At 40.4% G+C, this 14,190-nt stretch overlaps 1 long non-coding RNA gene across 1 annotated transcript; it reads right to left on the minus strand.

The window, feature by feature from the left end:
• Positions 1-8,592: 8,592 nt before the first annotated feature.
• Positions 8,593-11,043, minus strand: LOC117312708 (uncharacterized). Its single transcript, XR_004527177.2, has 2 exons — positions 9,993-11,043; positions 8,593-9,233 (listed from the first exon to the last, which is right to left on the minus strand). It is a non-coding gene; the product is annotated as an uncharacterized lncRNA (long non-coding RNA).
• Between the last annotated feature and the right edge of the window lie 3,147 nt (positions 11,044-14,190).

The following is a 14,190-nucleotide window of genomic DNA, read 5'->3' on the forward strand; positions in this document are numbered from 1 at the left end:
CTTTTCCCTGTTGTAACAGTCCACTGAAATTGAACTTCTAGTTGAAAACCACTTCTAATCTCATCTCTTACTCTTTAGGGGTTACAAGTGGTGAGTTTTCTAATTCAACAAGGTTTTGAACTTCTGGACTGTATTATTTTTCTTTTCATTCTTTACATTTCTGGCCTGTCAACCAGAAAGTTTTTCCTGAACATACGTCTCCTGAAATACCCTGGGCAAATCAACAAATGAGCAACCTTTGGTTTGCCTCTAAAGATACCATGATCAGCCATTACTGCAAACATTTTGCTATTGAATAATATGGAGCACCACGTTTACGGCTTCCAGTATCAGATTCCTTTCCAACCACCTCCAGACCCATAAGCCAATGCCTCAATTTTAAGATTTGTTACAGGAGTATCCCACCTCAAAGAACTAATTTCTATGTCAGATCAAATAACAGTAGCTACAGTAGAGACATCTCCCAAATAGCACTGTTGATTTTCCACTCATGTCATAGTCTGAAGAGCGTTGAACAGTAACATGGGCATATGTTTGCTTCTGCAGTTCTGGCATCTTTGACTCCTTTACTTCTAACCACAAGAAGGGATACGCTTAATGAACACCTCCCTTTTCACAGCTTACTGGACCATCTTGGAGAACAAGCTGCATAGCAACAGTCATTTTGTAAATCAAGATAAACATTGGAATTCCCAGTGTATCTCAAAGGTGGGGTCAAAACAATCAAGTATGTAATTTCCGAGGTGAAAAAATATAATAAGACCCTGTGGTTGTTGAGCTTTTCAGTAAGAACAGCACGTTGTACACATGGAGAACAGGTAGCACTTTGTCTGGTAAGGTCCCTTTAAATTCCCTTTCTCTTGTACTACCCATGTTTTCAGAACTATTATAATTTTATAGAGTATCCCAATAATTTCCCAAACTGGTTATTTTGTGGTGTCAGATTAAAAATTGGGTTAAATTGGAAAAGAAAAACAACACAGAATATGAATGGGTAATAGAGTTTAAGAATCTCCTTGCTTGCTCTACGAGGTATGTCAGAGCCACTCCTCTGCTCGGAGCACCTGGGGGGGGGTGGTGACGGTGTTGGTGGTGGTGCCGGTGATGATGACAGGGACAATGATGATCTGCCACCTCTCAAATGCCAATTACATGCTCGGCATCGTACCAACTGAATGACACACATTCATGTAATTTTTATGGCTAAGCAAGTTGGCACTGTAAATGTGATTTTCCCCAGAGTTTATTAAAGGATTTGAAATCCCAAGAAGTTACAAAGCTTGTTCCTTAAATGAGTCAAGCAATAATTAGGAAAATAACCTGGATTTTTAACTGTATAGAAATAATCATTGATACGACTCAAAATTCAGATAACACTGACTGTGAAAGCCTGAAACTCAGGATCAAAGAAGGATAGACATCAAGCAACATTATCATATGATATTGCTAAAAGCAGGTTTGCAAAGAAAGAAAGTATTTTCCCATCTCACAAAAGAACTGTATTTTATTCAGGACGTGGAGGATAAGTAACAATTGCTCAGCTGGTAGAAACCCATGCCCAGGTGACTGACCGACACAGAAGACAGCGAGAGAATCCTAAGAGGGCGCCCAGGAGGAGAGCGGCTGCTCTTCCTTCTGAGGCTCTGCGATGCTTTCTTGGGCACCTCCCAGAGGGAAGCAGTACAGCACAACCTCTGTCTGTCAGGAAGCAGCACTCGCATATTGAGGCTGAAGGGTGGAGAAGCTTCTTCCGTATCCATGATAGGCTTTGAAGAGAAGAGGAAGGTGGAGCTCTGGAACTAGTTGAGCTGATTGTCCTTATCCTTTCCAGATGCAGATAAAAGCTCAAGCTCTTACCTACTCTTGGGTGGGCACTTCTGCTAGCAATGATGAGCAGGTGCCCCAGGAGGGCATTTCTGCTTGCACTGCTGAGGCACGCATGGGTCAGGGCACTTTATAGGTGAACAAGGGTCTGGATACTTGCAAGGTGGGCAAGAGTCATGGCATTTTGGTGTGCACACTGGTGGTGGCTGGCAGGGCTGCTTGCACTGCTGAGGCACGCATGGGTCAGGGCACTTTATAGGTGGGCAAGGGTCTGGACACTTGCAAGGTGGGCAAGGGTCTGGACACTTGCAAGGTGGGCAAGGGTCATGGCATTTTGGTGTGCACACTGGTGGTGGCTGGCAGGGCTGCTTGCACTGCTGATGTTGAGAAGACATCTTTCTGGAGTCTTAATATCTGAAAGAAAGTATATGACCGTGTTCAGAACAAGGGATTCCTATAGAGAAAACAGCAAAATCTTGTGGAATAACAACAGATAGTATCTCACCAATCTCTAAGTATGTGCTTTAATCTGTTTAGTACTTTTTAATGAATTTCTGACTTCTCTCTCGCTCTTCAGAAAATCGTTACATCAGCCCAGAGAAAACCTTCCCTTTTCTCATACAGCTTTTCTAAAGAAAATATCTTTGCTTTGAAGAAACATGCAATGTTTTCTCTTTTGGTTTCTTTCTTTCTTTCTTTCCTTCTTTCCTTTTTTCTTTTTAATGGAAACGACATCTTCAGAAAAGGCCCTCACATGTTCTAAAATCATGGGCAAGCTCACAAGCAATTTGTATCAACATTTCCTCTCATGACGTCCTGACAGGATGACTTATATCCAGAGCAGAGGGCAATCAGGATTAGTGTAAGGGTCTCACACCTTCTAAGATAAATGCCTCTGAAATCACAGCAGAGGTCCAAGAGGAAGGCATAGAAGAAGGTAAATACTTTGCTCTTTATCCCTTCATGTCAATATTTCCTGTTAATTTCTTTTTCAATAGAGGAATTCAAACTAGGTATCAGTAATCTAGTAAATACAATACAACATTGTGCCCAGATTCCAAGTTCTCATCCACTAAGTAGCGTTATACCCATGATCATAATTTTGGACCCATCAAGCTTGCTGAATCCAGCAGAAACTCAACATTTGGGTGTCCATGAACAAAGTTGAAATGAAGAATAAGACTCACCAGGTTCTCCAAAGTCAATCAGAACTCGAGTGGCAGGAGGATAGCTGTCGTGCAGCAGAGGACCTATTTATTGGCGCTTACTGCCCCACCCAGGGGGAAGCGGAACTACCAAACTTGGCCTGGTCCAATCATTTCCCAACCCAAATGCAAATCCATCCATAAGTGGCTTGGCAGGGACTCTGAAAACAGGAAATATCCTGATCCCGGATCTCCTCACTGGATTATGTTCTCATGACTCACAGAGGCCCTGCCTTAGCTCTCAGTTTCAGTGGTTTAAGGCAGTGGGAGCACTTGGAGTGTCCTCTAACTTGGAGTCAAAAGTTCCATTCCTTGACTGGGGAGGATGACCCCTTCCTATCTTTCACCATCCTTGACTCTAAAACTGCCTGCCTAGTTGCACTTGAGCTGGTGGCAAGTTTGTTGTACATACTGGTTTGAAATGGGCCTCGCTACCTGGTGACACATGTCACATTACCTCAAGTCTTTCTTTCAATTCATTTCGGTTTGATTCATGGCTTGCTAAACAAAGTCTCGTTTTGTCTTCGAAAATGGTCTGAGGGAAATTTGCAGATCATCTCATATGATTCCCTATCTTGACACTTGGAAACGTGTAGTAAAGTGTTGACCACTACGGTCCTCCTTTCACTGTTTGCTCCTTCAAATAAAGAACATCCAGCAGTCAGATGCCTGTGACCTTTATAAATCTGTTTTACTTCCTGCCACAAGGAATCCACTAGGCACATAGCATCCCCTACCATAACTGAGATGAGCTGGCAGCTCAGACCCAAGACTAACAACAGAAATGAAGCTTTTTGCTTCATTGCTCATACCTCCCAAAGGGACATAACACATGCTCCAATCCAATTTCTCCAACTGACCTCTTCGGATGTCTTCAATTTTTGAAGAAATCTCAGAGGATTGTTCAAATTTTCTGGCTTCCTGTCGCTGTAAAATTATTGGGAAACCCAATGTATTATGCAATGCCATTCACGCAACTAATTTTGTATGTATTTAATACTTATGAATTATTGAAACACATATTGTTTCCCATCAAATCTAGGGTAAATTCATGAGAAAGTTGAAATCACTTGATTAAAAATGCAGTCACTGAAGTTCATTGCCATTCATGTACAACTTCTTAATCATTAATAAGAATTTTGTTATATTTTAAACCTATGTTTTGCATTTTCCATTTAGGTCACGGTGGAGCATGTGTCAAATAAACCTATATCGTGCTGTACTTTCTTCATACAATTTGTCAATGTGCTGGAAGGAAGGTTTGATGGTTAATTTATGGGTCAGATTCACTGGCACAGGTCCCCCGTTTACTGGACAAACATTATTCTGTGTGTTTCTGTAAGGATGATTTTGGATGAGAGTATTATTTAAATCAGTAGCCTGAGTTAAGTCGGTTGCCCTCTATAACGTGGGAAGTTCTCATCCAATCCACTGACGGCCTGAATAGAACAAGGCTGACGTTCCCTCAGGTAAAAGAATATTCCTCTGTCAGATGGACTTCTAGGAGTTTCAGCTCTGCAGATTTTGCGTGTTCCAGACATTTTAATCTCTCTCTCTCTGTCCTTGTCCCAGTTTCTGTAACATATTTCTGTATGTATATACGTACCTACAGGTTGTAATATATAATTTGAATATTTCATCTGTCATTTCATGTACGTGATTACCTATGGCCAATTAAAATAAAAATTTTCAAAAGTATTTTGAAGTGAATTTAAAGCCAAACATATTAATGTAATATGACACATGGGGTGTGGAATTATGACAAATATAATGAGCTATTAACAAATAACTGAAGTTCAGGAACCATTGCCTTAGCACGTCCACCAAAGATTTCATTTCTGCCTTTTCAGTGATTTAGATGTTAACAGGTTTTCTAAGTTCCTCCCTTCTATCCTGGATATGAACACTACTCTTTTCTATGCTGTCGCCATGGGCACTGAAGAGTGTTTTGATGGATCATGGTTGGTGAGGGCCCTGTCTGGTTTAGGAATAGAGTTGCAAATAACAATTTGATACTGTAGAATGTGGGAAGAGATGTTTAATGGAATCGGGATATCCCATCTCAACTTACGCGTACTCTTCCCTAGACCGCTGTCCTGCGCTTAAAATTCCTTTATCAGGAAATAAATCTCTTGTATTCCAGAAGTGAATACGACGTTTCAATTGTGTGAAACCAAAAGTAGATATAAGGTACCATTTCAGATTCAGAGCATCACATAGAAATGATTCAGAGTGACGCTGGGAGGGGAAAGATAAGCAAAGCACTACAGGTCTGACAGCTGGATGAAAAGTGAACTTAGGGCACATCTGATATATTTGCTTTTTTCCACTCAGTCCAACAATGTTTTAGGTCTTTGAAGAGAGAAATTTGAAAAAAATGTTCAGCGTTTATTCTCTGTCTTCTTCTTCACGTGCCAGAACCCTCAACCTGCCATATTATCTTCACTGCCAATATCTACCCCTTAACCGTCCAATTTGGTACTTTGACATATCGCCCATGCATTTAGTAATAGTCCTTTCATAATTCTTCCTGCAGTCAGAAGGAAGAACTGGCCTAGTAACTTGTCTTGGCCGAATAATCAGGAAGCTTCTTAAGAATGGGGTTTTATAATGGGACAGCAGGAGGAAGAGAGAAATGAAGAGTAGGGGAGGAGAAAGAGGAGACACTTGAATCGTGTGAAAGTCATCAGCTAGGCATGTGCCAGAAGACCAGGTCGTAAACTTTGCTTGCAGCTCAGCCACATCTTCACTGACTCCTATATATATTTTTAACAATATGATACGTTGTTATTAAAATGAAGGTATACCATTTAATATAAAATGGGAAAACATAAAGCTGTTAAAAAATGAGCATGTGTATTAAACGGCCAAAAACAATCACTGCTTATACTTTACTGTATTTACTGTTACGAGTTTTCAGTTTTCATAAACCCACATACATGCATCCGTGTCTATCAGGCTACTGATTTGAGATCATCTTTTGTAATATAGATATCTCTAGGCATAGGTTGCTCTCTTTGTGCTGCATTACATTTATCCCGAATGTTCTTGGATGTTTTCTTTTCATTTTCGTTCATCTCAGGTTATTTTCTATTTATTTCTTATTTCTCCTTCGTACCATTGTTCATTTTGGAATGTGTTTCCAAACTAACAGTTGTCAGAGCAACAGAGAGTAGAATGGTGGTCAGCAGGGTCTGAGGGGTCGGAGAAATGTTGGATGTTTGGCCACGGGTACAAGCCTGCAATCATACAATGAATGAGTTCTCAGAGTCTACAGTAGAGCATGGTGATCTAGGTAATAACACTCACTTGTGTAGTTGAATCTTGCTGGGAAATTAGAACATAAGCATTCTCATCACACACACACATACAAAGACACACACACACACACACACACACACACACACACACACAGAAACAGGGAGACATACACACATTACATTGTTACTGATGAAGTGATTTATGTTCTAAGTTTCCGATGATGGTAATGACTGCATAACGTACACATATGGCAGGTCATCACATTATACACAGTAAATATGTACAATTTCGTTTGTTAATTATTCCTCAATAAACCCAGAGGGAAAGCATGAAGCAATATGTGTCATAAAACGGAGTAACAATGTTTGAGCATCTCTGTGTTCCTTCTCCTCCTTGGCTCTCTCAGGATCTGATACTATTCTCTGAGAGAGCTTCCTTTACCCATCATTCTCTGGGGTCCTTGTAGTCACCTCAGAGTGGATATTCCCTTTTAGTCACCTGTACTGACCATATCTGATTTCCTAGTTGGAAATTAGGGAAAGGTGCGCGGGAATGTCGTTAGTAATCTTCAAAATCATTCTTTTTCGTTTTGGCCCATAGTTAATTTAGTTCTCAACTCCCTCATAAACATACTAGGCACCTGATATAATTTCAGTCCCCCAATCATTTCTATGTCCTACAGATCTCAGTTAGGTCCTTTTGTAGAAGGAATTTTCTGGCCTGATTAAATCACTGCCTTTTCCCCTAACATAATACAGCAACCCTGAGGCTCCCTGGCACATGTGTGGAAAGAAGACAACTTCTGTCTACTTTCCCTGTTGTAACAGTCCACTGAAATTGAACTTCTAGTTGGAAACCACTTCTAATCTCATCTCTTACTCTTTAGGACTTACAAGCGGTGAATTTTCTAATTCAACAAGGTTTTGAAATTCTGGACTGTATTATTTTTCTTTTCATTCTGTACATTCATGGCCTGTCAACCAGAAAGATTTTCCTGAACATACATCTCCTGAAATACCCTGGGCAAATCAGCAAGTGAGCAACCATTGCTTTGCCTCTAAAGATACCATGGACAGCCATTACTTCAAACATTTTGCCTTTGAATAACATGTAGCACCACATTTACGGCTTCCAATATCAGATTCCTTTCCAACCACCTCCAGACACATGAGCCAATGCCACAATTTTAAGATTTGTTACAGGAGCATCCCACCTCAAAGAACTAATTTCTATGTCAGGTCAAATAACAGTAGCTACAGTAGAGACAACTCCCAAATAGCAGTGTTGATTTTTCACTCATGACACAGTCTGGTGAGCGTTGAACAGTAACATGGGCATTTGTTTGCTTCTGCAGTTCTGGCATCTTTGACTCCTTTACTTCTAACCACAAGAAGGGATATGCTTAATGAACACATCCCTTTTCACAGCTTACTGGACCAGTAAGCTAAGCACTTGGAAAACAAGCGGCACAGTAACCGTCATTTTGTAAATCAAGATAAACATTGGAATCCCCTGTGTATCTCAAATGTGGGGTCAAAATAATGAAGAATGTAATTTCCGAGGTGAAAAAACATAATAAGACCCTGCAGTTGTTGAGTTTTGCAATAAGAAGAGCACGTTGTACAAATGGGGAAGAGGTAGCACTTTGTCTGGTAAGGTCCCTTTAAGTTCCCTTTCTTTTGTACTACCCATGTTTTCAGAACTACTATAATATTATACAGAGTATCCCAATAATTTCCCAAACTGGTTATTTTGTGGGGTCAGATTAAAAATTCAGTTAAACTGGTAAAGAAAACACAGAATATGAATGGATCATAAAGTTTAAAGAATATCCTTGCTTGCTCTACTAGGTATGTCAGAGCCACTCCCCTGCTTGGAGCACCTGGGGTGGTGGTGACGGTGTTGGTGGTGGTGACGGTGATGATGACAGGGACAATGATGATCTGCCACCTCTCAAATGCCAATTACATGCTCGGCATTGTGCCAACTAAATGACACACGTTCATGTAATTTTTATGGCTAAGCAAGTGGGCACTGTATATGTGATTTTCCCCAGAGTTTATCAAAGGATTTGAAATCCCAAGAAGTTACAAAGCTTGTTCCTTAAATGAGTCAAGCAATAATTAGGAAAATAACCTGGATTTTTAACTGTATAGAAATAATCATTGATATGACTCAAAATTCAGATAACACTGACTGTGAAAGCCTGAAACTCGGGATCAAAGAAGGATAGAAATCAAGCAACATTATCATATGATATTGCTAAAAGCAGGTTTGCAAAGAAAGAAAGTATTTTCCCATCTCACAAAAGAACTGTATTTTATTCAGGACGTGGAGGATAAGTAACAATTGCTCAGCTGGTAGAAACCCATGCCCAGGTGACCGACCGACACAGAAGACAGCAAGAGAATCCTCAGAGGGCGCCCAGGAGGACAGCTGCTGGTCTTCCTTCAGAGGCTCTGCGATGCTTTCTTGGGCACCTTCCAGAGGGAAGCAGTACAGCACTCACAGGTAAGAAACCTCTGTCTGTCAGGAAGCAGCACTCGCATATTGAGGCTGAAGGGTGGGGAAGCTTCTTCCGTATCCATGATAGGCTTTGAAGAGAAGAGGAAGGTGGAGCTCTGGAACTAGTTGAGCTGATTGTCCTTATCCTTTCCAGATGCAGATAAAAGCTCAAGCTCTTACATACTCTTGGGTGGGCACTTCTGCTAGCAATGTTGAACAGGTGCCCCAGGAGGGCATTTCTGCTTGCACTGCTGAGGCACGCATGGGTCAGGGCACTTTATAGGTGGGCAAGGGTCTGGACACTTGCAAGGTGGGCAAGGGTCTGGACACTTGCAAGGTGGGCAAGGGTCATGGCATTTTGGTGTGCACACTGGTGGTGGCTGGCAGGGCTGCTTGCACTGCTGATGTTGAGAAGACATCTTTCTGGAGTCTTAATATCTGAAAGAAAGTATATGACCGTGTTCACAACAAGGGATTCCTATAGAGAAAACAGCAAAATCTTGTGGAATAACAACAGATAGTATCTCACCAATCTCTAAGTATGTGCTTTAATCTGTTTAATACTTTTTAATGAATTTCTGACTTCTCTCTCGCTCTTCAGAAAATCGTTACATCAGCCCAGAGAAAACCTTCCCTTTTCTCATACAGCTTTTCTAAAGAAAATATCTTTGCTTTGAAGAAACATGCAATGTTTTCTCTTTTGGTTTCTTTCTTTCTTTCTTTCCTTCTTTCCTTTTTTCTTTTTAATGGAAACGACATCTTCAGAAAAGGCCCTCACATGTTCTAAAATCATGGGCAAGCTCACAAGCAATTTGTATCAACATTTCCTCTCATGACGTCCTGACAGAATGACAAAGGGCAATCAGGATTAGTGTAAGGGTCTCACACCTTCTAAGATAAATGCCTCTGAAATCACAGCAGAGGTCCAAGAGAAAGGCATAGAAGAAGGTAAATACTTTGCTCTTTATCCCTTCATGTCAATATTTCCTGTTAATTTCTTTTTCAATAGAGGAATTCAAACTAGGTATCAGTAATCTAGTAAATACAATACAACATTGTGCCCAGATTCCAAGTTCTCATCCACTAAGTAGCATTATACCCATGATCATAATTTTGGACCCATCAAGCTTGCTGATCCAGCCTAAACTCAACATTTGGGTGTCCATGAACAAAGTTGAAATGAAGAATAAGACTCACCAGGTTCTCCAAAGTCAATCAGAACTCGAGTGGCAGGAGGATAGCTGTCGTGCAGCAGAGGACCTATTTATTGGCGCTTACTGCCCCACCCAGGGGGAAGCGGAACTACCAAACTTGGCCTGGTCCAATCATTTCCCAACCCAAATGCAAATCCATCCATAAGTGGCTTGGCAGGGACTCTGAAAACAGGAAATATCCTGATCCCGGATCTCCTCACTGGATTATGTTCTCATGACTCACAGAGGCCCTGCCTTAGCTCTCAGTTTCAGTGGTTTAAGGCAGTGGGAGCACTTGGAGTGTCCTCTAACTTGGAGTCAAAAGTTCCATTCCTTGACTGGGGAGGATGACCCCTTCCTATCTTTCACCATCCTTGACTCTAAAACTGCCTGCCTAGTTGCACTTGAGCTGGTGGCAAGTTTGTTGTACATACTGGTTTGAAATGGGCCTCGCTACCTGGTGACACATGTCACTTTACCTCAAGTCTTTCTTTCAATTCATTTCGGTTTGATTCATGGCTTGCTAAACAAAGTCTCGTTTTGTCTTCGAAAATGGTCTGAGGGAAATTTGCAGATCATCTCATATGATTCCCTATCTTGACACTTGGAAACGTGTAGTAAAGTGTTGACCACTACGGTCCTCCTTTCACTGTTTGCTCCTTCAAATAAAGAACATCCAGCAGTCAGATGCCTGTGACCTTTATAAATCTGTTTTACTTCCTGCCACAAGGAATCCACTAGGCACATAGCATCCCCTACCATAACTGAGATGAGCTGGCAGCTCAGACCCAAGACTAACAACAGAAATGAAGCTTTTTGCTTCATTGCTCATACCTCCCAAAGGGACATAACACATGCTCCAATCCAATTTCTCCAACTGACCTCTTCGGATGTCTTCAATTTTTGAAGAAATCTCAGAGGATTGTTCAAATTTTCTGGCTTCCTGTCACTGTAAAATTATTGGGAAACCCAATGTATTATGCAATGCCATTCACGCAACTAATTTTGTATGTATTTAATACTTATGAATTATTGAAACACATATTGTTTCCCATCAAATCTAAGGTAAATTCATGAGAAAGATGAAATCACTTGATTACAAATGCAGTCACTGAAGTTCATTGCCATTCATGTACAACTTCTTAATCATTAATAAGAATTTTGTTATATTTTAAACCTATGTTTTGCATTTTCCATTTAGGTCACGGTGGAGCATGTGTCAAATAAACCTATATCGTGCTGTACTTTCTTCATACAATTTGTCAATGTGCTGGAAGGAAGGTTTGATGGTTAATTTATGGGTCAGATTCACTGGCACAGGTCCCCCGTTTACTGGACAAACATTATTCTGTGTGTTTCTGTAAGGATGATTTTGGATGAGAGTATTATTTAAATCAGTAGCCTGAGTTAAGTCGGTTGCCCTCTATAACGTGGGAAGTTCTCATCCAATCCACTGACGGCCTGAATAGAACAAGGCTGACGTTCCCTCAGGTAAAAGAATATTCCTCTGTCAGATGGACTTCTAGGAGTTTCAGCTCTGCAGATTTTGCGTGTTCCAGACATTTTAATCTCTCTCTCTCTGTCCTTGTCCCAGTTTCTGTAACATATTTCTGTATGTATATACATACCTACAGGTTGTAATATATAATTTGAATATTTCATCTGTCATTTCATGTACGTGATTACCTATGGCCAATTAAAATAAAAATTTTCAAAAGTATTTTGAAGTGAATTTAAAGTCAAACATATTAATGTAATATGACACATGGGGTGTGGAATTATGACAAATATAATGAGCTATTAGCAAATAACTGAAGTTCAGGAACCATTGCCTTAGCACGTCCACCAAAGATTTCATTTCTGCCTTTTCAGTGATTTAGATGTTAACAGGTTTTCTAAGTTCCTCCCTTCTATCCTGGATATGAACACTACTCTTTTCTATGCTGTCGCCATGGGCACTGAAGAGTGTTTTGATGGATCATGGTTGGTGAGGGCCCTGTCTGGTTTAGGAATAGAGTTGCAAATATCGCTTTGATACTGTAGAATGTGGGAACGGATGTTTAATGGAATCGGGATATCCTATCTCAGCTTACGCGAACTCTTCACTAGACCGCTGTCCTGCGCTTAAAATTCCTTTATCAGGAAATAAATCTCTTGTATTCCAGAAGTGAATACGACGTTTCAATTGTGTGAAACCAAAAGTAGATATAAGGTACCATTTCAGATTCAGAGCATCACATAGAAATGATTCAGAGTGACGCTGGGAGGGGAAAGATAAGCAAAGCACTACAGGTCTGACATGTGGATGAAATGTGAACTTAGGGCACATCTGATATATTTGCTTTTTTCCACTCAGTCCAACAATGTTTTAGGTCTTTGAAGAGAGAAATTTGAAAAAAATGTTCAGCGTTTATTCTCTGTCTTCTTCTTCACGTGCCAGAACCCTCAACCTGCCATATTATCTTCACTGCCAATATCTACCCCTTAACCGTCCAATTTGGTACTTTGACATATCGCCCATGCATTTAGTAATAGTCCTTTCATAATTCTTCCTGCAGTCAGAAGGAAGAACTGGCCTAGTAACTTGTCTTGGCCGAATAATCAGGAAGCTTCTTAAGAATGGGGTTTTATAATGGGACAGCAGGAGGAAGAGGGAAATGAGGAGTAGAGGAGGAGAAAGAGGAGACACTTGAATCGTGTGAAAGTCATCAGCTAGGCATGTGCCAGAAGACCAGGTCGTAAACTTTGCTTGCAGCTCAGCCACATCTTCACTGACTCCTATATATATTTTTAACAATATGATACGTTGTTATTAAAATGAAGGTATACCATTTAATATATAATGCAGAAAACATAAAGCTGTTAAAAAATGAGCATGTGTATTAAACGGCCAAAAACAATCACTGCTGATACTTTGCTGTATTTAGTGTTACGAGTTTTCAATTTTCATAAACCCACACACATGCATCCATGTCTATCAGGCTACTGATTTGAGATCATCTTTTGTAATATCGATATCTCTAGGCATAGGTTGCTCTCTTTGTGCTGCATTACATTTATCCCGAATGTTCTTGGATGTTTTCTTTTCATTTTCGTTCATCTCAAGTTATTTTCTATTTATTTCTTATTTCTCCTTCGTACCATTGTTCATTTTGGAATGTGTTTCCAAACTAACACAGATGTCAGAGCAACAGAGAGTAGAATGGTGGTCAGCAGGGTCTGAGGGGTCGGGGAAAGGTCGGATGTTTGGCCACGGGTACAAGCCTGCAATCATACAATGAATGAGTTCTCAGAGTCTACAGTAGAGCATGGTGATCTAGGTAATAGCACTCACTTGTGTAGTTGAATCTTGCTGGGAAATTAGACCATAAGCATTCTCATCACACACACACATACAAAGACACACACACACACACACACACACACAGAAACAGGGAGACATACACACATTACATTGTTACTGATGAAGTGATTTATGTGCTAAGTGACCGATGATGGTAATGACTGCATAAAGTACACATATGTCAAGTCATCACATTATACACAGTAAATATGTACAATTTTGTTTGTTAATTATTCTTCAATAAACCCAGAGGGAAAGCATGAAGGAATAAGTATCATACAACAGAGTAACAATGTTTGAGCATCTCTGTGTTCCTTCTCCTCCTTGGCTCTCTCAGGATCTGATACTATTCTCTGAGAGAGCTTCCTTTATCCATCATTCTCTGGGGTCCTTGTAGTCACCTCAGAGTGGATATTCCCTTTTAGTCACCTGTACTGACCATATCTGATTTCCTAGTTGGAAATTAGGGAAAGGTGCGCGGGAATGTCGTTAGTAATCTTCAAAATCATTCTTTTTCGTTTTGGCCCATAGTTAATTTAGTTCTCAATTCCCTCAGAAACTTATTAGGCACCTGATATAATTTCAGTCCCCCAATCATTTCTATGTCCTACAGATCTCAGTTAGGTCCTTTTGTAGAAGGAATTTTCTGGCGTGATTAAATCACTGCCTTTTCCCCTAACATAATACAGCAACCATGAGGCTCCCTGGCACACAGGTGGAAAGAAGACAACTTCTGTCTACTTTCCCTGTTGTAACAGTCCACTGAAATTGAACTTCTAGTTGAAAACCACTTCTAATCGCATCTCTTACTCTTTAGGACTTACAAGCGGTGAGTTTTCTAATTCAACAAGGTTTTGAA

The sequence above is a fragment of the Tursiops truncatus genome, chromosome 1, assembly GCF_011762595.2.
Source record: "Tursiops truncatus isolate mTurTru1 chromosome 1, mTurTru1.mat.Y, whole genome shotgun sequence".
In the NCBI taxonomy this organism is placed as follows: Eukaryota; Metazoa; Chordata; class Mammalia; order Artiodactyla; family Delphinidae; genus Tursiops; species Tursiops truncatus.